Consider the following 24,246-nt stretch of genomic DNA (forward strand, 5'->3'; position numbering starts at 1 on the left):
CTTTAGCTTATAACTTTTTCATAGTGGTAAGCATGTCATGCCGCTTTTATTTTCATTTGCATACCACAATGGAGAGCTTATGAAAGCCCTGTCCTCACCACCCACTCAAACACATACCTTCAAGCTCATCGCTTGCATTCCCTGTAAATTGTACGTTTTGCATTCAAGAAATATAATGACAAGATTGCGGCACAACAGAAGAACTGATTGCTTCCTACATACCGCGTCTCTCACGGTGATAGATATGTTTATAGCAATTTTTCAGAGATAATAACAGTGAAGACAATAGTTAGGGATGAGAGACACGGGGCTGGACCTGCAGCTGATCAGGCAGTCAGGCAGGTAAGGACAATGATATGTTTTGTTTTGTAGTGCTTTACATAAGTGTGGTATTACCAACCATATACAAGAGAGATTGCATTGTTTACAGGATATGTTTGTTCCTCGGAGACTATGTATAATGCACATGCACAGACTTTTCCCCACTTGCAAGTTCCTAATTTCACTCCACTCCAAAAGTATGTCTGAAGTTGTATATGTGCGTCATGAATAACAATTTTAAGAGATGGAGAGACAGCCGGACAGACAGACAGACTGACTGGCAACACATACACACGGTCAGGCAGATGAACGAGACAGACAGGCGATGGTCCCTCCAGAGATGCAGATGAGCAAATTACTGGCAGCAATATTGCATATCAGACATCAAAGTGTTGCAGCGGCGCCCTTGGCAGCTGTGCTCTGAGGCAGAGAATTATGGCTATTTAAAATCATCATCTTTTAGAGCCATATTGATTGTTTTTTCCCCTCCTGCAACTCCCAAAGTCCCAAATTCTCCCTCTCGCTGTCTTTCTGTCCTCCACCCCTCCCTTGCCTCCGTCTTGGGAGCCCATTTTAGATTTCCATGCTAACATGTGCCGTGCAGGTCAAACTGCTAATAATTGGATTGGAGATGAGATGTAAATTACAATAATGAATGTAATTTTCCCGTAATTATACGGACGCCGGAGCTGCCTCTGCCTCTACTCACCACTAAATTCTAATCTTTCAGAAGTAAGAGAAAATTTCTGAAACTTTAAATTAAAACTGGATCTTAATGGTGCTTGTAGCTTTGAAACTGAATCTTCTGTTCTTTGTTGCTAAAAGAGGTTTACTGGGTTCTTTTAATTTGACCCAGAGTTGACTTTATACAACTGGCAGTCAGGTTTTCCTGTGTTTAAACTGTTTCTTGACAGTCTCTCAAGTATGGACATCGGCTCCTAGGTGTAAGCAGCGGTGCAACAAATCCTTTTTTTTGTCAATACCTCTTTAGGATGAAATTAATGGAAGTCAAATATTAGAGGGCAGCTCTGTCAAGTGACACAGTCCACTAGTAATTGCCAGCGTCTTCCACCTGTGGACAGAGAGAAACAAAAGGAGAAGACTCAATCATTAGTGTGTCCAAATTACAGAGTAATATAAACAGTGCTGAGGTCACAAGTTGGGGTGGGCGATATGGCCCTAGAATAATATCACTATATTTTGTTGTAACCTGTGACAGGTTGTTATGATACCACAACTATCGCACATTCACATATATGGAGTTTTTTGATGAGCCGAGAGCGGCATGTGGGTTTACATTACCTTATGACAAAATCACTTGACAACACTGACTCCCCTGTGCTGCTGCCAGAGGAGCCGCTGAATGAGTTCCCTCTGAGCAGTAAGTCACTAAAAGAGTCTGAGAAGTCCGGGGCTGTTCATAAAACATTCAGGACGCCACAGTTTATTCCACACTACTGAAGCTGCTCCTCTTTTTGGAACCACCACGGAGTTGGTAATAATTTTGCTTTTAGCCATGCTTGTTGTTGCCGTGGGTAACAGTATGACGTTAAAGCTATAGTGTGTAACTTCTACAGGTCCGTAAATGTCCGTTTCACCCAAGCCACTACTAGAGGAGATGACACAATGCTGATTAAGCCGATCAGCTCTTCTAACATCTTGCAGTATTTTTCAATATATATCATTTTTAGTTTGCGTGTTGACCGGCGACATTCCCGCACTGGCGTACAGGAAATGCTTCCTCACAACAAGAAGGGAGGGGGAGGAAGAGCGGAGAGTGTCATAGCAAGAGGTAGAGTGCAGTTAGAAAGAGAAAGCAACATGGCCGAGAACCCAAAGAAGCGGCCGAGACACGGTTCAGAAGTGGATCCTACCACAAAGAAAAAGCCTGGACGTTCGGCTGAAGGTCTGTTAGCAAAGAAGGAAAGTGACCGACGGAGAAGGCAAACAAGGATTTGCATTGGCGTCGCTTTTCTTCAGTGGAGAGCCCTGAAGGAAAAATTGGGCTGAGGGCTTGTGATGACATCATGTTTCACCTGAAGGTTGTTCCCAGGATCACTGTGAATTATGTCCATAAGTGCACTTATATGTGTGAAAGTGGTATTGAACAGATCACAGAAACAATGTTTTTGTCACTGACTCTAGCATTGGTTTGTCTTCCTTGAACTTTCACAGAAACCTACTTTTATGTTTTTTCCCGTCACTGTCGGGGGTGTGTTGTCAGGTTTTTATAGGCTCAATGTCAATTTGTCAGGATACACAATCAGAAAATGGGAGACACTCAAGTGCTATTGACAGAGGTTAAAACTACACTGACATTGCTGTGAAGTGCCTTTAAAACACTTAAGACGAGATCACAGTGATTGTAATGACACTTCCATGATTGAGCCCCCTGCTGATGAACAGATCAAACTAAAATGTCTACACACAACTTAGCATTTCGACAGTTACACTTTGACCACTTTTGCAAATTTCAACCCAGCTTAGACAAACTTCTATCCTTGAAGAAAACCAATGTGGTGACGAATTGTCCATTCCTACACTGACCTGGTCCTGTGGTCCTTGAATCTCCGCTCCCTTGGTCCTTGAAGCTCTGCGGTGACAGGGTTGCTCGGAGGCCATTAGAGAGATTGCCTGCGTGTGTCGGAGGGAGTGTGGACACCTTCAAAGAGGAGGGCCTTCATCTAATCAATTTGGCTTAGTGGTCTGCCACCGAGGAGGCTCCCTGCAGCCAGCCAAGGCCATATAAAAGTCACAACAGAAGAGGTGATGCATTGTGATGCACTGACAGCACACAACATAAGTGTACATAGTGACTGACATGGAGGTTAGAATGATTGCCCCACCAAGCATTTTTAAAACCCGATGCTGCTTGTATAGGCACAAGAACTAATGTTTCAGATAGTGTATGTTAGTATTCTTTCAGCATTTTATTTCTTTTTTAAGATCTCCCCCTCAGATTTAAGGCTTTGGAAGTGGACTGCCCTACACATTGTGGACTCTCCCAGTGGGTTTGGGTGACTTCCAAAGGCAGTGATTGTCAATTATAGATAAACTACCAGGTTTAGGCTTGGAACCACATGCAGCTAGGTCTGATAGCGGGCACTGATACTTATCATTCTCATCTGCCCTCACTCTCCAACTCTCTCTGGTACAGAACTACCTCTTCAATCTCTCACTTCAGCGGTGAGCAGGTGATGCAGTGCGATCTAAGGGCTTAGATATCTAAAGAATCACACGGTTGATAACGGTGGCAGTGTGCATCTGCTGATTGGTCCTGTCTGATGGTTAACCCATCTCACGTCGGCTCTGTCTGTTTCCTTCTTCTGCTTTTTCCTTTCAGTAAAGTTCTTCGAGTCTTGGCAAATGTCAAAACTTTGATATAACAATTTTAGTTTTAACTTACAGTGCATGGGACAAGGCCCAGGACTACATTGTTGAATGCACAGTAGATGGTGATAAATTTAGGTGTTTGTCAAAGAAATCATGCTTCATTTGTGTAAATCTTTGTGTAGTTTAATTACCATGATGTTGTATTATCGGACATAGTAACCCCTGCTAGACTTGTTGGCAGCCTTAAACACTCGCAGTAACAGGAACTTGAGCCTGTGCTGGACTGTGCATGCTGGATTAACTTTTTACAGGGCCCAAAGGCAATATTTGCATTGACCATTGACCCCCCTAATTGTTTATGTGTTGTTTATGTACCCTGTGGTCTCTTAGTTCCCATGACGTACACAGCAAACTATACATGTCTGGTTTATTATTTCCCAGACACACAGAAACCAAACAGCCCTCCCATGTTGGAATACAACAAACTGCAGCCAGGTGTTGTGTGTCAGTCACTTTGCCGTAATCTGTAAGCTTTATCAGGGACTTAATAGTATGTGAGTGCAGTCTAAACAAAAATAATGAAGATCTTGGCCCCTGTCTTCAAATAACAAGGAAGCTAAGTTCATGCTTCCTTACTTTCAAAGTCATAAGATCATGTACTCCTCACTTTGCTCAACTTTAAGTCTTGTAATCAGGGGAGTCTTTAAGTTGCTGAACTCTTCACACAACATGACTGTCAGGACATATGTCATGTAATGCAGGGAGTGTGGCAGTTGCCTACTAGAAAATATTAAAGTCAGAAAGTGACAAAGCAGTGTTTCAACTTCAGAAACACTGCGTGCAATAGTCCACCTTCCACCTTTTCTACCCTCTCTGTGTCACTTTCACTCCATCCCCCTCAAACACAAACACACACAACCCTTGGAGGGCACCACAGCGTTGCTCATCTCTGTCCTCAACCTGTGTCTTGTGCTCTCATTGGATAAAGCTTGCCGACAAAATCCCTGACAGGTCCAGACATTTAGCATGCAGATATCTGGTGAGCGTCTGTGATGCGTGAATGAGCCTCTTAGCCTATGTCTTTGAAGAGTTCACACACAGCGCTCAAATGCTGCTTTGCAAGTGCTGAGCCGACGACGACTTGCCTCTGATCTGCTTTTGTTGAACAGATAAATAAATAAAAATCAGGGCTAAAGTTAGTGTGAACTATGCATTAGGCGAACCTTTTGGAGGCCTTAGAGGCTAGTTGGTTATACAGTTTGGGTCCGTGAAATGTTGGCTAATGGATCTACAGTACATAGCAACAACATTAGCAGTGAAGGACTTACACCCTTCCCAACCACCGTCCTCTGTGAAGCTGGTGTCTACAAAAACAAAACTGCAGAGGAGAATGAATGAAAGTAACACCCTCCATTCCTCACCGAGTTTTATCATTACAGGCGGTGGAATTGCCAAGACACAGGCCACAATTTCTCAACTGGTGAGCTTAATTTTTTTTGTTTCTTTCTCTCTTTTATATTTGGCTTCAGGAAGAGGTGATGACAGTCTTTTTTAAGACTCTCTGTTTCTCTTTCCACCCCTGCAGTGTCATGACGCTATCCATCGTCATGACAGGCTTATCCTCTCCGCAAACACTGAGCAAGAGCTAAAGATTTATTTAGCTCTGAACACAATTAAAAAAAGCCCAGAGTTAGTGTTTGATTTTCACTGATGCATTCCCCTGTGTTACACGTGGCTTTGAGAGCAAAGCACTATTGTTCCAATAAACCTATCAGGATTTATTCACAATATTCTCGGCAAGGAGTCACAATATTTTTCCAGAGTAGGGACGTAGAAGAGTGGATGGATGTGTTTATGTCATGGTGGCCCTTCACAGATCTACTCAGCTCTTCTTCAACAACGATCCACAGCCACTCCATCCGTGCATCACACCTCTCAGAGTAGCTTCAGTGTTGAGTACACACTCAGCAGTGAGGATGTTGGGATAGCAAGCTCATCATTACCAAGCTGAAAGCACTTTTAAACCCACCGGCCCTCGTGAGACTCTGAACTGCCTTCCTCTACCTGAGTTAGTGGAGAGGCTATTAGTTATGTCAACTCTTAATCATACTCACGCTTGTAGAGGGAGAGAGAGGGAGTGCCCAGGGTGGGTCTTTAAACCGCTGAGGAGTGGGAGTTCAGTTCACAGTTACAGGGAATATTAGTCATAAAACTCTCATACTATCATAATAGCATCCAGGGCTTATTACAGCTAATTATTGCAATGGCTGGTACTGTTAAATGGTGAAGACAGTGTTTGGTAATGAAGTGTGAAGTGCTTGGAGTGGTAAAAGTCTCCACTCAGCACCGCTGGGAATGTGCTACCAGTACCAGTATTCCTATTATTACTTCTGCCAGGATCCCAATAAAGCCATAGCTAGACAGCTGAATCATGTGTGTGTGTGTGTGTGTGTGTGTGTGTGTGTGTGTGTGTGTGAGAGAGAGAAAATTTGTTGACTGCTTTATTACTTCCTGATATGGGCTGAGATCAGTTCTGCAGGTCACTTGTGTCACACTTAGAGCAACACAGAAGCTGTGAGGTCTTCATTGGGAGACAAAGTCATTTACACTCTCTGACATGCAGAAATAGACTCAAATGGAGGCTGGCCGTAACCCCGTGACAGGGAGCATGGGAAGCGAGCCACAGTTTGTTTGCACTTACTCTGGTGTCATCTGAGACACTCAGCAGAACGACATTTAGCAGAATTATGTGTCTGCCTGTCGCTATCTGACGTGTGGCATCCGCATCCACTTCTGATTTTTCAGAGAACTCTTAATGTACAGCTTGTTTATCCGCTTTGTAAATGCTAACATATTTATAGTGTTGACATAAATCCTGTGCCCAGTGGCACGACTTTGAGTGATAATCTCTGGGATGAGACTTTGCAGAGACGGGAAGTGTTAGCAGGAAATTTGATTGCAGAGTTTACAGTCATCTGACCTTTCTTTGTCTTTTTATTTTTGTCAGAGACAAAGAAAGAGTAGATGCTCTCGGTATCTTTGTCTAAATATCACAAGGCACGCCTTGTGCGAAGTGATGAAATATTAACAATAATTTAATAAACTAAATAGTGCTGGAGGTCTTCTTGTGTCATTAATGAACAAATCAGTTTACTCTGTCTGTTTCTCTGCTGTCTCAAATGCTGAGTTTAACCCTTTAAAAACAGATGTCCTGAGCATGACTGCAGAGGATTATTATTTGCATGATCCTGTTTAAATCAGTCTAAAATAAGAACGATAATAGCTCAAACATTCATTCTTTTTGCAGTAGAAAGCGAAGGCTTCGGTCTTCCATGGCAACAAATCACTACATCATGTTACCTTATTTTACATGCGGTGTAAACATGGTACCAACATGTAGTGGCGCCGGTATTTGCCAGTAATGGCTGCAGGGAAAGCTAAGGCATCCATCTTTCCCATCATCATGCCATACCTTATGCTACCTTATCTAATGTGATGAGAAAATATAATATTTTGACATGATTTCCCCAGGAATTATTTCTGCATTTACAAAATGTATGGATTAATGGCACAATTTCAATACTTTTATTAATTATTGTGCTTTATGACTTACATATCCGCTTTGCTAAGATTGTACACTTTTTAGAGATGGTAGACCATTTCTATTACAGAGTTCAAAGGGTTAGGAGTAGCTAATTTATCCATACCAAAGCTGCTTTGCACACTGAACAAAAAAAAGAATCAATAAACTTCAAATTAAGCCACTGGTTTTATATTTCTCTCCCCTTTTCAGTCCCTAATTTGTATACCTCCTTGTTTTGTTTTCATACAGCTGAACAAGGTCAACACACACACACACACACACACACACACACACACAAAACTTGCTTGGAGTTTCAGACAGCATTTCATTGGCATAACTTTTGAGCAGAACCAATTTTGCTTAAGTGAAATTATTTAACTTTCAAAAAAAAAAAAAGCCCAGAGACTCACTGATATTCGAAAACATTCACTGCACACCAGCAGTTCCACTACTATGTGTGCACAATATTTCTTTGCAAAAACCACAATGCAGAACATTCAAAAAAAGACAATCTGAAAAAGAAGAAAATAGTTAAGGCTTCATATGAGAACACTCGTAATGGTTTTACCTCAGTATGATACCATAATTACTTGTGCATTCCTGTCTACTCAAATTAAAAATGTTTCAATGATTTGATTTAACTATAAATACACAGCAATGTTAAAGCAAAAAAAATTGTTTTAAACTCAAAATCCATGTCTCTCCTCCTCTCAGTCTCTCCCATTAGTCGGTGAGAAACTCTGAGGTTCATTTACATTGTGTATGACATGTCAAAAGAGGGTCAAATTGGCCAAGGGCAATGCCTCCTGGTCTCAGCACGATAAGTCCTCAAAGGCCTGGGAGTGTTTAGCATCTCTTTGTCTCCGGGCTCCTCGTCCCAGTGGACCTGCAAACAACCCCTCGACTCCTCCACCCTCTTCATTAGTCCCTTTGTAAGAGGCCCCCACCTCCACTCGCTCCTGCGCCGTTCTGTTTCATTGTCTTCCACAGGGAGGTCACCTGTGAAGTCTGTCTGCTTCAAAGCACATGTGAGGGGAGCACTCAGAGGCATGTGCAGGCCCATGCTGGCAGCCACATGTGGCTGGAAACATACGAGTGTTTACACACACGCCTAATGCAGGACGACAGGTATTCATTCACACATGCGAATGTATACACGTAAACAACATGGGAGATGTATGCATACAAGACAGTAAATGCTGATTGTTTTCATTATTAAAGGTGCATGTGTTCACGAATGAGCACACACACAGAAATACACAGATGTGGACGTGCTGTGGAAATGGTCCATCATAACAAGTAACAAAGAGTCCTATCCAGTCATAAAATGTGACTCTTCCTACTGTTGAAGGACTAGGACGCATGAGCAACGAATCATTTCCCAAATATTGAGAATATTTGCTAAGAAAAATGTATTGAAACAAGTTGTTTGAATCAGTTGAAGTGATCTCACTGCATGGGTGTGCTAGATAAAATAACAAATCAGGATTTTGCTGCACACTCCACACAATGAATGTTAGTGAAGGGTTCACAAACGATGATGAAACTGGTCCTGGCTTGCGTTTAAGAGAAAGAAAGAGGGCGATGCATCCTCCTGACCACAGCTACATAATGTCTCTCATCCCCCTACTCTCCTTCTCCCTGTTTTTTTTTATCAGATCTACAAAGATACAGTCCACCCTAAAGCTCTGTGGAAATCCCAGAACACTCCCCGACCACATTCCCATCTTCCCACAAACACGATCACTTTCAGAGTACTTACTTTGGCTCACAATCACAGCTTTGATCAAAGCAAAACATTTTCACATACCCCGCTTGATTTATTGTTTTTTCTCATGGAATGGTTTCTGTCAGCCATTTGAACATTAAGGGCAAATTAATTTGACAATGTGCAGCGGCTGCTCTGCAGACTTCCTTCATGCAGCCCATGCAAAGGTTTAGAAACCACATGTTGGTATATTGGACTCAAGTTCTGGGTCTGGATTGTTTGGATATGAGGAGAAAAGCTGCTCCTTATCTTTTGGCATAGATTTAAACTGAATTATTAATATGTGTTGAGATGCTTTCAGTCGCCTACAGGAAGCAGCACAAACACATGAATGAAAAGAGAAAACATCACTAACTCCACCACTGCAGCAAACTCTGTATTCATAGAGCTTCCTTGTTCAAAGAGTTGCTCCTAGTGATGAAATTTGAAGATAATTCATATGATTATGACGTTTTCTCAGAATTCCTCCTCAAAGTTAAGACTAGATCCTGTTAAAAAGTTATTCACAAAGCATCTTAGCCCTCAGTCAATATCAAACAGATTTGTCAGCTCATTACACTCTGTTTCCATCTTCAGTCTGAGATGCCATCCACTCTATCCGATTTCCGTGGGAGAGGTGGATTCGATTTTCTCTAACCAATCAGACCAGCGTATCTGCCTGAATCTGACCTCATTTTAAGTCCACACTGATGCGTAGCCATGCCGACATACCTGTTTTGCCAGGGTTTTAAGAGTAGAGAGGAGTTAAGTTAAACAAACTCCGATGTCAGGCGATTTTGAGAAGACACGTTGATTTAGAACAGCCCCCAGCAGCGTCTATCTCGTCTATAGTTGAAGCCATTCTTGTTATTAGTCCTCATTGGCTTTGACACACCACTTGGCAATAGCTTGACAACGATTGATTTGTATTTCCAAACCGTGTGCCATGATGCTGCACAAATCAGTCAACTTGGTGGAGTGGGTTGGTTCCAGTGTCTGGACCCAGGCAATCTTATCCCTTAAGAGAGCTCTTTAGGTGAAAAACTGTTAGTAGTAGGTAGGAGGATTTTTAAGAGGCTTAAGAGTTTCTCAAGCAGAGGAGTAAGTGGCAGAAAGACAAAGAGGTTGGAGAATTATCCTCCAAACCTTGAATGAGTAAGTGAATGAAACACTACAGAGTAGGTCATGCAGGGATGTTTGTGGTCGATCTTATTAGAGGTGCGCTTACATCTCCCATCCAACGCATAAGGCTGTAACACTGGAAAAGAAAGTGATTACAATACTAAGATATTTGGTAACTGGAAAAATGCAACAGTGCAGCAGTGATGACTTAGTTCTGATCCAGCGTCCCATCAGCAGAGTGTTCACACAAACAATCACGGTGCGATGAACAGACGCATTATGTTTTAGGGTTGTCTGTCCGTCTGTCCCATTCTCCTGAGCATAACATCTCAAGCCTCGAAGTAAATTTTTCCTCAGATCTTTCACAAATGTCCTCCTGGACTCCCAGACAAACTGAGTAGAATTTGGTGGTCAGAGGTCAGTGTGACCTCACGAAACATGTTTCAGTCAGGACTGCTTTAATCACAGAAAACTTTATTTTCATTAGCAGTATTATATTTGGTGGTACGGCTCTGTTCTGGGGCCTCTTTGCCTTTCCTAGGCCTATGCAGAAAGCCTAAGAGCACACCTCTCTGCACTTCCATACTTCTACATGGAAAGCCTTAAGGCAGAGAGAGCAAACCTTCCTGCCCTCCCACGCGCCTACATGGAAAGCCTAAGGCAGGGAGAGCAGCAGCAAAGACCACCTTGGAACAGAACAGAGCAGCATCAATGACAAACAGAGATGACACTGATAAGTCAGATACAGCATGAAAAGGAGGAGCTGGGGTGGAGGCAGGTTGCAAAGGGACATGCAGAGGAAGCAGCAACAGTAGGCAGGCCAGAGCAGTTTAATAGGGCACCCTGAATGAGAATCACCAATTGGCTGCATAGAAAGGAATCATGTGATCAATCAGCCGCTCCATCAGTGAATTGGGCTGCTTGAGATCAGCTGATGTAGCTGAGATGTGAGCTGAACTGAACGCTAAGCTCAATTTTCAGCAATGATTGAAGAATTCATGCCCTAATTATGACAAGACTTCACATAAATGTCGAACAGGATAAAATGAAGAAGTTATGACATTTTATATTTGAAAGGTCAAAATTTAACTTCACAGTGACATCATAATGTTCCACATAAAACACTTTTCTGGTCATTATTCAACACCATATCTCAGGAACAGAAGGGGAGACAGTTGGTCAGATACTGAATTAGTGGCACTGTGAAACTGTGCTGATTGTATAGATCCTCTGTGTAACAATCTGGTTTCGAATTTGGTGCTTCCTTGCACTAACATACATATTTGAAGCACTGTCTACTCTCATGGCTACATATGAGTCTGGACAAATATGGATATAAACTACAACCTTCCTGGTTGGTATGAGGAGGAATACAACTGCAAGGCTTCTTTTTCTTTTTGAATCCATCATACCCAGCAATGGGGTTAACCACACATTCCCTCTAAGGTAAAAGTTTCTGTCTGTTCCTTGCACAGAGCTGCTCTGAGAATTTTCCCTAATCACTCATAAGCTAGGGCTCCTTGCCCGAAATTTTTATGCCATGTTAGGAGCTCTCTGAGTCTATTCTCTGGACGATTGTAAATACGGCCCCAAATCTTGTGTGAGAAGCCTTTCATGCATTTTCTCTGATCACTTGCAGATTCTGTCATGACATCACATTTGTATTAACAGTAATAACTCTTTATTGATCTCCATGAGTGAAGTCTCCTTTCATTTTCTACTCTCTACATGGACTAGCACTCAGCTAGAGGGAAACCCCCTGGAGCTGGTTTTGTTTTTAGCATCTTATTGCAGCTGAGCAGATGCAGTTTGACAGGACGGGTTGAATTTCTTGGCCACTTCCTAAAGCCTGCTGCCCCAAATTGTCTTTGTCATGTGGAATTTAGTCAAGTAGCAGAGATCAAACCCGCGACTGGCTGACTTATAGTATCTCCCCACTGAGGCCTGGGGATAGTGTCGGGGGGTATAGCTCAGTGGTAGAGCATTTGACTGCAGATCAGGAGGTCCCCAGCTCAATTCTGGGTGCTCCGTCATTTAAGGGCAGGGTGATGACATGACCCACACTTTAAATGAAGACTGGGTTCAAGCTGTGTTGTCAGCAACCTCACACCCCACTGTATAGTCCTTGTTTCAGACAACAGTTGCATTGTTTTACCTTAAATCCTTAAAAAAGTGTGGGTCATGTCATCACCCTCCCTGTTTTTCTGGAAATTAAGTTTATATGCAACTAATTTGCAACACTGAACACATTCAGGAGGAAACGACGTGTTGCTTTCGATTACATTTTCTATTAACATAATGAGAAAATGTTCATTAACGTTTCTGGAAAGTAGCCAAAACTGTCGATAGTGAACATATCATTAACATGTTCACTGACAACATGTTTCATTTCTTTTCTTTAAAATATTATAGTCCACTATCCACTTATCACAACTACAGCGTTATCAACATTTCTTTAGGCACTGGCAGAACATGATTAAATTTAAAGAAAGAGCATGGTCTTTTTTTAATGTAGGAAACAGTCCAAAGTTCATGAGACACAGCATAAGAATTAGCATTTAATTGAAATCACAGTCTTTCAGTAACTGGAACCAAAGTGCTTTTGTTGCCTTAACCAAACCGCACAAGGTATTCAGGATGTAAACCTCGGACTTCTGTGTCAGGATCCTACATTTTGTATACCCACCATCCACCACAACCAGTGTCCTACGACTTAGGAGCAGCAAAATCTTCACTGACCCTCACTCATGAACACTCGTGACGGTCCGGTCCGTTGTGGTGAAGAGGGAACTGAGCCGGAAGGCGAAGCTTTCAGTTTACTGGTCCATCTACGTCCCAACCCTCACCTACGGTCATGAGCTGTGGGTAGTGACCGAAAGAATGAGATCACGGCGGACATGAGTTTCCTCCATGGGGTGACTGGGCTCAGCCTTAGAGATAGGGCGAGGAGCTCGGACATCCGGAGGGAGCTTGGACATCCGGAGGGAGCTCGGAGTAGAGCCGCTGCTTCTTTGCATTGAAAGGGGTCAGTTGAGGTGGTGCGGTTGCCTCCTAGAAGTGTTCCGGCCACTTCCCACTGGTAGGAGGCCCCGGGGCAGACCCAGAACACACTGGAGGGATTACATATCTCATCTGGCCTGGGAACGCCTTGGGGTCCCCCAGGAGGAGCTGTAAAGCATTGCTGGGGAGAGGGACGTCTGGGGTGCTTTGCTCAGCCTGCTGCCCCCACGACCTGGCCCCGGATAAGCGGATGAAAAAGGATGATTGGATGGAAAATCTTCATTGACTCAAAATAAAAAACACACTCACAAAAAAATACCTCTGAACATAATCCCAGCAATTACGTTTTGACACCCCAAGCAATTGGGAAAGCAATTTAGTAGTATATAAATTTAATTTCTAGGAGACAGGGTTGCCTCTTTTGCCTCTGCTCATTTTCATCTTTTACTTCCCTCACTTCATTGAAGTAACTCCTGACAGGAGACAGGCAAATAAACCCCTTGATTTCTTCTGATTGATTCCTCTTGCTGTGGCCACAGTGTCGGACCACTCAAACAATTGCTAAGCTCAGTGTTAGTTAGTTTTTGGGTGTGACACTTTGAACTGAGACAAACTTTGGCCATGGTGCTGTGATTCTGTAGTTGGTGGTCCAAGATAAATAAAAAGTCCAAGGCAAAGAAAAAAGTTAGCAAACTTTCACCTTAGCATGACGGCACGATTTAGAGTAAGCCCCATACATTCTCTTTTAAAATGGATATATGTGTGTCCAGACAACTGCAAAAAAAAGTATAAAGTTCATGCTTTTCAGCACACGGTCAGGACTTCAGTACTTCAAGTGCTGTTGCAATTGCCGAAAAGTTACTTGCATATTTCATCATTCTTCACACCTTACTTTGGGATCAAGTTGTGCCATTGCCGTGAGCAATTGAAACTTGGGACCTAGGTTGAGACCTTTAACTGCTAACTTCCACAGCTACAAGAAACTCTGAAAACTTAAGGTATACTTGCACTGACTGACCATAAACTTTTCCTGTTTCGGCCTGTAAAGCCATCTCCTTTTGTTGCCATGACCCAATCCAGCTCTCTGTGAAATCCAACCAAGTGGTATATGATGTAAAAAACAGCGTAGAGTAACTGTGGTAATGACAGTTTGATGTTGAAGTGATACACACAAGGCGCCTTTAACTTCTTAGCCATCCTGTGACTTTCATTTTATTTCCATCAAACCACCACTTTCTTAAACTATACAGGCATTATTTTGGGACACACTGTCGTCATCAGCATTATCAGTGAGACCGAGGAAAAAGTTTCTCAACACCTCGTTGCCCAATTACTGTTATTCCTCCGAAGAGCGGTGCTTTACATGCTGAGATGAAGTTAGAATTTCGAAACCCCTGCTTCCGTCTCATCATCCCCTGCCTCGAATCTCTATGAAAACCTCATGTGCTTTCATAATACTGCGTGACTGATCAGAGCGATGCATATCCAAAACACAGTCTGCACATCACAATACCATCTGTTTCTTAGCATCCAGGATTCACTTTTTCTAAAACAGTCCCAATAAAAGTTCTTCCCATAGCGCCGAGCAGCGCCGACTCTGAGTTCTCGTCTTTTGTTTTTGCCTTTGTCGCTCTGCTCTGCGTTATGGAAAGAACGCCTCTGTGATATGCTTTGACTTGTTGCATGTAAACCACTCTGACCTCATACATGCTGCTTGTGTGTGTGAATCTGAGCAGAAATAGATTGTGTGTAAGCTGTTTCAAGATTAGCATATGTACTCAGTGGCAGCTCCCAGCAGCAGGCAGCTTTTAACCAGAAATGTCTCCGTCCACTGAACAACACAGGCCTCACACCAGTACCCATATCACTCCTCCAGCAGCACTCCTCTCATCTCACACACCAAATAACTTTCTGTTTTTCCCAATAAATCATCAAAGGGTCCAGCAGAAAAAAAAACAAGTTTGGGAGTCTGGTGAAAGTTTGCATTCGTCATCTTTGCTGAAAAGAGCTGGATTGAGGATGTTTTTGTTCCAAGCAGGGGAAGAAGTTGTTCTCGTGGCTGAAATGTTTGCAATATGGATTTTGTGTACGTGCTGTCTGGAACCTGCAGTGGAATGAGCTCCATGCGTCAGATGCTGTCTGACCTGCCACAAACTCCAATTCATTCACTTACTCATCAGCCTCGGGTTTCTGCTCACACATCAGCTGTGACAATCAAATCTCTGACAATTTAGGCTTTTTAAGATGTAGAAGAAGTAAACTCTTGATCCCGCAGCTTTTCTGCAAAGACGCGGTTACCCTCTGTGGAAAATCTAGGAGCCTTATATAAGCTGCAAGTCTTTTCGGTAACGATCTTGTCTCCATATCATTATTGTTGCTACGTCTCATAATTACTGTAATTATTTCAAAATTGATGTTTACATGCCATACATTGCACCTGTGATGTATGGGATTGTGTCTGTATAAGCAGAAGTTCTCACATTTATACTAAAATGGAAACTCCACCGATTTTAAACTTCAAGGCCTGTTTACAGGTGTTTGTAAGCACTACTGCATATGTTAAAACATTGGTAAAGTATTTCGTGTCTCTAAAGTGAGCTTTGTGGAATCTCATAAATGCACAGCATCGTCTGGGGCTGAAGTCTGTGAGTTTGAAAAGAAAAAATCTAAAATGTTGTCATCGTATGTTTCTACAAAACACAGATATGTTACATTTGTGCATTTAATACATATCATATCAGCATTTCTAAAGTGACATAGTTTGAGTCAGCTGCCAATCAGCAGACCACAGTTTGAAACCAACAAACAGTTCCTATTTCAAACAAGATGTCAGGACATTTTACAGCCGTGTTTGAGGCAACAAAACTGGGTATTTTAGGCCAAACATTATATTTTCCTAACCCTAGCCAACCAAACCACAGATTAACCACAGAGTTGTCACAACATAAAATGGTAAATTGAAAACACTAAACATATACTCCACATAGTAAATGCACAAATGTAACATATCCATGGTTCGTAGACATGTCCAATGCCCTCGTTTATTCTGGCGATTGAGCTGAAAAATCTGGGGTGTGGAGTTACACTATTAGCATAACACACCTAAATATCCACCACATTGCCAGCGGTTGAGTTGCATTGTGGGTAATTTAGGTACCAGGTTTTGACAATGAAGAGGGATCTGGAGAATAAAAAAGACTGTATCTGTAGTTCTGCCGCATCGATTTTAATGCTTGCAATTTTAATGTGGTCCATTGTGAGTCTGAACATGTTGTTTACACACTGCAGATCACAACTCTGCTTTGTACATGTGAAACAAGTGTAAGCCTACTACAGCTCAAGGCCAGCAGTTGCTACTGATGGACAACTTGTTATTTCATCTTATCTGGGTGCAAAAACCTCTTCAGAATACAACGGGACATTCAGAAGGACCAGTAGAAGCCATATTAATGACGTTGTTCAGGGTGGCTGAGTAGCTGTGGCAGGATTCATTGCAGCCTAAAGTTGACTTAAAGTATTCTCCCACTAAAATGACATTTCAGCGGTGCAAAGCTGTTTGGGAGATGTCTTCAGCAGTGGCGAGTTTTTGATATTTACTTTAGAAGTTAAAATTTGTTTGGCCAACCAAAATGACTCCTTAAATGTATCAAGACTGGAAGCTTTGGCCGTGCCTCTAGCTTCTAGCACTGCTGGCTGGCTCGTGACATTTTCAGAGCGGTGTTTTTAATCATGAGCGACTTGGCCACATATCAGGTTGAGTGAGATTTATGGCCCCTTTTCTCTGAGAGCCTGTACCTCCGGACCGGCCTTAATGGAGAAACACACAAAATGGTGTTTACATGGAAGGTGCTTCTGCGGACCTGTTTCTGGGCCGACTGAGGGTTGTTTGGTTTGCTGATTAGCGAGTCCCTGAGGGCCAGGCTGTGGAGGGTAGTCTCCATGAGTCTGGTCTAAGTCGGGGTAGAGTTAGGGTGTTGTAATGGGGCTGCTGGTCCCATTTTTTAATATGGTTTTTACTGGATTGTATTATTATGGGGGAATGGATAGGCAGCATAATGAAGTAACAAACCAAGAGAAACTTATGGTGGTACTTTTGCAAGAGACGGTTAATGGATAAAATATGAAAAATCAAAATGTGCGCACACAGCAGGAAATTTAATCAGAGTATAATTAGATTCAAAACAGGAGTGGAGCTACTCGTGTGTTTCCCAACTTTTTTGGGCCAGAGGAACTTCCCTGGCCCAGAGATGAGGCATGATAACCTGACCCCAAATGTTTATTAATTGCTCAACAGCCCAGAGATATGACAGACTGTGGAAGCACGTGCACATGAAGGCATAAACATGTTCGCGTGTTTGTACCCATTCAAATGTGCGCACATGCAAACACATAAACACACTAACTGTGTTGCTCTCCGGGGTCTCAGCATGAGTAGAGGCTCGACCTAGATGAGTCAGCTTTGATTTGGGGAGTGAACTCCACTCCTCCCCTCCTCTCTGAGATCCTCATTGTCTGGGGAAACAAGACTGAGAACAGCACACACACACATACACACATCTCTGCTATTGTTGTTGAAGAGTCTAGGTGTCTGCTGCTGGAGGCCTCATCTCTGAGGACTTGAGGAAGTCTGACATCCTCTCCTCTTTCTCTCCAGTAAATAGTTCGTATTGTCTTTCTGTCAGGAGAAAAGAATCAGTCTCTGTCTCTCTCTATTTTTTTTGCCTAAAATGAAAAAAGGACAGTTGACTCAGAAACCCTGTGGGAGCACAGCTCTCTCCTGCTGTAGTGTTTGACTCAGGGACTCTGATAGGACATCATACCCAACACCGAAACTAAAAAGACTGACATATGAAGTTTGTCAGTGAGGAGGGGAGTGACTCCAAACTAAGTAGAACTTAATGGGTATGCTTACATCCTTATTTAACAGTAAAATGATCCAATTTGATATTATGAAACATAGATAAGACAAAAGGAATATAGTTTTCCTGGACAAAAAATGTCACACCTGTCACACCTGTGCCATACTACTTGTATGTTTTATCAGACCAAATGTCCAAAAATCCAAAGCTATTCAGTTTATTATCATGTATGACAAAAAAGCATCACATTCTCACATTTGAGAAGCATGAAAGCAGCAAATATTTGGCCTTTTGGCTTAAAAATGAATTGACTAATTGATTTTTCAACTAATCTTTGCAGCTCTTGAGATCTATTAGTTCTATCAACCATCAAAAGGAGATTCTTTCCTACAGAGGCTACACAGCCAGTTAAGTGATATTTTGGGTCAGTTTGCAGGAGGAGACTGCTGTGTGAAGAACTTCACCTTTAGAACCTGTAAACAGCATGAAGGACAAAGGGCCAGGGTTTGTTTTGAATCCTCTACAAACATGTCCTTTTGTGCATGAACCAACTCAGTGGTGCACCAGAAATAGAAAGTTGACAAACTATCATATGATTGGATTGTTTTTATGACTGAAAGACACTGAATGATGGGCTTTTTTTGTTCTGTTTACCAAGACAGATGAGTTGTTCTTTAATACAGTTGGTTTATGCAACTGTATTGACAGATTTTTTAGGTTTGGGTGCTGAATGAAAATGAAAGAGAGGAGCTCCCAGTCGTTGTGTGTCAGACAGAAGAAGCTACAGATTGCTTACCCAGAGGATTTGCTCAATATAAAAGATGACATCGTAATGTAAGAACTGATTTGGATGCAAACATGTACATGAAAGGCCAAAAAAATAAATTGTGAGACAATAAAGCCTCCACAAAAATAGCATTTTAAGTCTTGTGTGTGATTTATCATGGCTTCATATGAGCAGAGGAAATCTCTGCTTGTCCCTAAGCTAATTTATACAATGTAAAATGCCATAGGCTTGTGCTAATAACGTTAGCATGTTTGGAAAACGTGTTTAGTATAAGACAGTTGTTTTGTCGGTGAACCTTGTGAGTTGTAATGGAGCAAAATTTTGTAACGTTACCTGTGTTAAATGTTGCTGTTGTACCTGGAGGAAAAGTCCACTAGCTGCTAGGATAATTTATACAATGTAAAATGCCATAGGCTTGTGCTAATAACGTTAGCATGTTGTATGTGTGGGGAAAATGTGTCCAGATGAAGACAAGTGTTTGTCTGTGAATGCTGCGAGTTATAGTGAAACTGATTTATGTGCTTGTGTTTGAAATAGTCACAACTAAGCCATGTTTATTGCGTGTGTTTATTGTGTGTTTAATGTGTGTTTTAAATCAACTAAACTTTACAGCGCTTCACAAAAACCCCACCGCTGACTAGTGTTTTGGAGGTGTAACTGTTGTGCAGCTGCATATTGTCAAACAGGGGAATAAAATCCCTGTCTTTGCATTTTATTTTGATCACAGTTTGTTTTTATAAAACTGCTTGTGCCATCTCAAATGTGGCTTTGACTTGCAACTGAAAACATGTAGCCCATTTCATAGAAAATACAGAGATGTATATCACGTATCGCCAGTCAGCCTGTAAATACCAAGACATGAATTTTTGTCCATATCGCCCATCCCTACGAGCCTGCACATACAAATTTATACAACATACATGTGCACAGAAGCAGACTCACACACGATGTATAGACAGTTGGGCACTTAGCTCTAAAGCCAAGTAGGGTTTTGTTTTCATAACTGCCCTATTGCATTAAAGTGCTTTTCCATCCATCTATTGGATTTCATCTTCCGCTCCTGGTAAAGGTCAACAGTTGATGTTTATTCAAAGTTTCGTCTCAGTCTTTGTTGTTACATTGGATTAAAGTTTGCTAAACATTTCACAGAAGCACTGAGTGGTGTTCTCGACCCTGCATGGCCTTGGCTTGACCAGCGTCCTATTTAAGTCTTCTACATTTTTCATCTCCTTCTCCGCAGTCCTGGTTCCCACCGCTGCAGAACTGTCTTGCTCCCCCCCAAAATGGAATTTTTTGTCCCCCCCCGTGGATGATTCAGGTCATGGTGTATTCAGTGGAAATCCCCTTCGTCGCACACAAGGGACATCAATATGTAGTCAGTGGTTGGAGAAGAGAGTTAAAATGGCTCAGTGCCATAATTTATTCAGGCATTGAACTGGCCCAGGCTTGAAGTATTCAAAGTAGCCCAGGAAAAAGAACAGCTTTTAGACATTTCATGAAGCCACGGTTGCTTGGCATTTATATTTAAATCAGTTCGATGTGAAAGCATGGACTCGGCGTATGCTGGGGCCAGAGGGCCTCAAGAGAAAATACCCAGTTCACCCACCAGACAGCTTTCATTCCTGCTCGGCTGATAGTGCCTATATTCAGACTGCATGCACATATTTGTATTTAAATATGAGAGGAGACCCAGCTTTATCTATTCTTTAACCTCTCACCCGCATCTTACTGTACAGGAAAATTCCATCTTTGGATATATTATAGCATCTGTGACGCTCACTGCAGGAGTTACAGTATGTTCTAATGTAGCTGTGTTCCTTCTTTTCCTGAACCTGCCTCTCATATTCTGATTAAAGGGTGAATCCACATATGAAAGCAAAGTGTTGATGCACGGCTCTGTGTGTCAAACTACTGAGTGATGTCATAGGAGGGGTTTTTCATTTGACAAACACCTTCTGCAACACCATACTTGAAATGTTCGAACAACAGAGATGAGTGAAGGAGCAGCTTTTTGTTCATATATTTACCCTTAAAGTTAAAGACTTATTTTCTCAGACATTTTGACAACCTCAAGAGAACACACTTCAGCTCCTTGCTTTCAGGTGTCAGTGAAATCAGTGATATTGGAGCAAATGGTGTTTAGTCAAGAAAAACTCTTGACTCTAATTGTTGAGGTTTTTGAGTGTGGAGGACGGGTTATGACACTCTTTCTACAGCAGATATCTCCTTGTACGATGGTTAAACATCAGCAAAAAAAAGAGAATCTGGAAAAAAGCTCTTTCTTTAATCTGAGGAAACTGACTCTAAAGCCTGACGTGTTTTCAAACAGTGTGAAAGGTATAATAGTCTCAACCTTGCTTGGGTTGATTTCTTCAGGGCTGGACAGCGATTCAAGTAACACAGCACAGTTCTCTATGCTTGTATGTGAAGTGTTTTTGGCCAGTGAAAAGCCAGTTCCTAAATATCCTCTTGGAATCAAAGCTGAGGTAGGCAGCAATTTGGGAAAAAAACAAAAAACAAAAACAGTATTGTATTTAAAAATACATCCTTCTCTGCAGCTCTACCCTCTCTGTCCGAAGTCCTTCCCACCAGACAACCATTGATTGTATAGTTAACCTCAGCGAATTCATTCAGCCCCTCCTTGATCCGCTTTCTCTCAGATTATCAGACCACAAATGAGACAAGAGTCTGCCTTGCTACCCGCTGATGTGGACTGCTTCATTGACAGGAGGGCAGGCAGCAACTCAATAGACGGATCTTCGGTTGGCGGCTGTAATGGCTTGAAGTCAGCCAGTGCAAACCCCCCTGTGCTGGATTTTCAGTGGGCTGGTGGCTGGGTCTAACTTGTGTAACGTAATGGCAGCAACCGAAAGTTTGCTGATCCGTCATGGACTCGGGGCTGTCTCGTCCCTGGTATTGGGGTTTGTGCTAGCTAGATTCGGGGTTGCTGCAGCTGCTGACTGAAGTCCGTCTGCAGGGCTGCTGCCCACTCTCCTCTTGGTGAGGTGGTCTCTAGCAGCGAGGAGTAAGCTGGAGGACACAGTCAGGGCTCTACCAAAAGATAGCAACATAAACTGGAACTTGAAGCTGCAGCTGTGAGCCTTTGGCTTCGGTTAGCACAAGGCTAAATTATAAGCAACTTTTAAGCTCCATCTCTGAAACACTTTGATGATACTGAATGTGTTTTTATCATTTATCTTAGTCTCTATTTTTGTCCGTCTTTCGTCTTTGGATTGCTTTGCAGTGTAGGCAGTTGTTGCCACTGCTGGAATAGCAACTTTCTCCACAGGACTCTCCGCAACTGAATAAGGTTTTCAGCAAAGGGGCATGAAAGTGGATCTACATTTGTAGAACAGCCAATAGCAACACCCTCTCTCTGTGATTGGCCAAAGTCTCCCATCACAGGCTAGATTTTTTATAGCCTGAAAACAGAGCCAAGAGGAGGTGAAGATGTCCAGTGTTCTCTCAGACCACGCTCAAAGGTTATGGGACTTGAGCCCAGTGACGCCAAAATAAAACTGCCTACTCCAGCTTTAAGCAGAAAACAAAACCTCAGCAATACCCAAATCTCAACCTAATTAATTCTTGGTTACATAATCCCTCGTAAAACGTCAGGAGAGGCAGGATGTATTTTGCTAGTTTTTCTGTCCCTGTGAGGTAATTTGGTCATCATAACAATAAAAATACAGATGCACAGTCCCGCCTTGCCCTCTCTCTATGACCTTATCAGTATGCTGAGGCAACAGCTCCATTACCTTGAGTTGGCAGCCAGTCAGGAGGAAGAGCCACTCCCTCCTCTCCAGGTATAGTAAGGACCCTCTCTCTTTACTTTATGCCATTTTAGTGATTGGAAACTTCCACGGCTAATACATTAGAGCTGACCCCCATCTCTTTCACCACTAAGTTGGGAGTTGATTTTGCTGCGTTATTAGAGCCACTTGAAGGAAAAGTGGGAAAGTGAAGTGAGGTAGATGTAGCTATACTGCCGGGTGGTGCTGTTTATGACCATCTAAAGAGATGACTGTGTAAAAAGTACATTTTTCAGTGGTGTGATTTTATCTGTTCGCAAGAATTTGGACATTTTTTACTTCCTGTTAAACTGTGGAAAATGTTAAAACGTTGTCTCTGTATTTATCTCAAGCAACCAGCTAATAAAACTTAAGAAGGTATTAAAACACTTAGTGACATTGCACCATTCATCCCAGGGGTTTCCTCACTTCTCACACCAGGCAGTTAAACGTGTATGTTAAGCCTGTCCCTTGACATCAGCTCAGAGTGGAAATTTCCTTTTATATTATAACAGCATCTAGATCTACAAATACATCAGAGCAACACAAAAGCATCAAGAAGACCTCAAAGGGCTCTATAAGAACAGCGCTGTCTGAGTGGGTTTCGTCAAACACATCCTCGTAGCATCTTGTCAGGGATAAATGATGTGATCCCTCATGTTTTGTCTGAGAAGACACTTGCTTAAGATTGACATTAGGCTATTTAAATTGGATTTGACAGTAGAGGCATACAATTATCTCCTAATACCATGGCGTGCACTTGGACAATAAGCTGGACTGGTGAATATGAACGCCCTCTGCCAGAAGGGGCAGAGCTGTCTCTTCTTTCTCTGGAAGCTTAGGTTTTTTTCTAATGTGTGCAATGACATGCTGCATATGTTTTACCAATCGGTGGTGCTAAGTGCGCTCCCGTACGCCGTAGTCTGCTGAGGAGGCAGCATGACGGACAAGAACAAGAAACGGCTGGACAAGCTGATTAAGAAGCCAGGTTCAGTACTTGGCAGGAGCTTGGATTCAGTGGGGACTGTTGTGGAGATCTGCACACGGAGCAAAGTGAACTGCAACCACTCTCTTGACAACATCATGGCAGGGCAGAGAAGCAGTCGAAGTGATTGGCTTATTTCCTTGCGTTGCAAGACTGACGGCTTCAGGAGATATTTTGTCCCCACAGCCGTCAGACCCTTTAAAACCATAGTCAGTGGAAGTGGCTCATGATCTCCCCCACACCCCACTACTTACTCTATCTATCTATCTGACAGCAACCCTTTCTACTCCTGACTGGACCAACACACCAATTGACAGATCCAAAGTCCAGGTCCCCTTAGTTACTGTTGCTAGGTCAGACAAGCTTAAAAGAGTCTTAGTGATGCTGGCTCAGTTTAGTGGGGTTCTGCAGTTTATATTAGTTTCTGGGTGTCTGGCAATATAGTCTCAAGAAGCTGACAGCAAGGACTACAGAATCTGATGAAAGGACACATTTACAATGGGATGCTAGACGTTGTGTATATCCAATTACACAAAAAGTAACTTCAGAACAAAGGAACGTTAGCCTTGATCTGGCTGTAACAGTAATCCCTGCCATCTTGAAAATATGTCAGCAACCAACCTATCTGTTCTTTTTCAAATCTCTCTAATGTTACCACAGAAAAAGGAGGAGGCAAACCTAGCTTACGTTAATGATCTGACACTAGACCTGTTGATGCAGC

General features: G+C 42.4%; 1 protein-coding gene and 1 non-coding gene across 8 annotated transcripts in view; both read left to right on the plus strand.

Moving 5' to 3' along the window:
* Nucleotides 1-24,246, plus strand: part of LOC125881571 (partitioning defective 3 homolog) — a 420,073-nt gene that overhangs the window by 134,327 nt on the left and 261,500 nt on the right. The gene's annotated exons all lie outside the window — the stretch shown is intronic.
* Nucleotides 12,066-12,139, plus strand: trnac-gca (transfer RNA cysteine (anticodon GCA)). Its single transcript has one exon. It is a non-coding gene; the product is annotated as a tRNA-Cys (tRNA).

The sequence above is a fragment of the Epinephelus fuscoguttatus genome, linkage group LG21 (assembly GCF_011397635.1).
Source record: "Epinephelus fuscoguttatus linkage group LG21, E.fuscoguttatus.final_Chr_v1".
NCBI lineage: Eukaryota > Metazoa > Chordata > Actinopteri > Perciformes > Serranidae > Epinephelus > Epinephelus fuscoguttatus.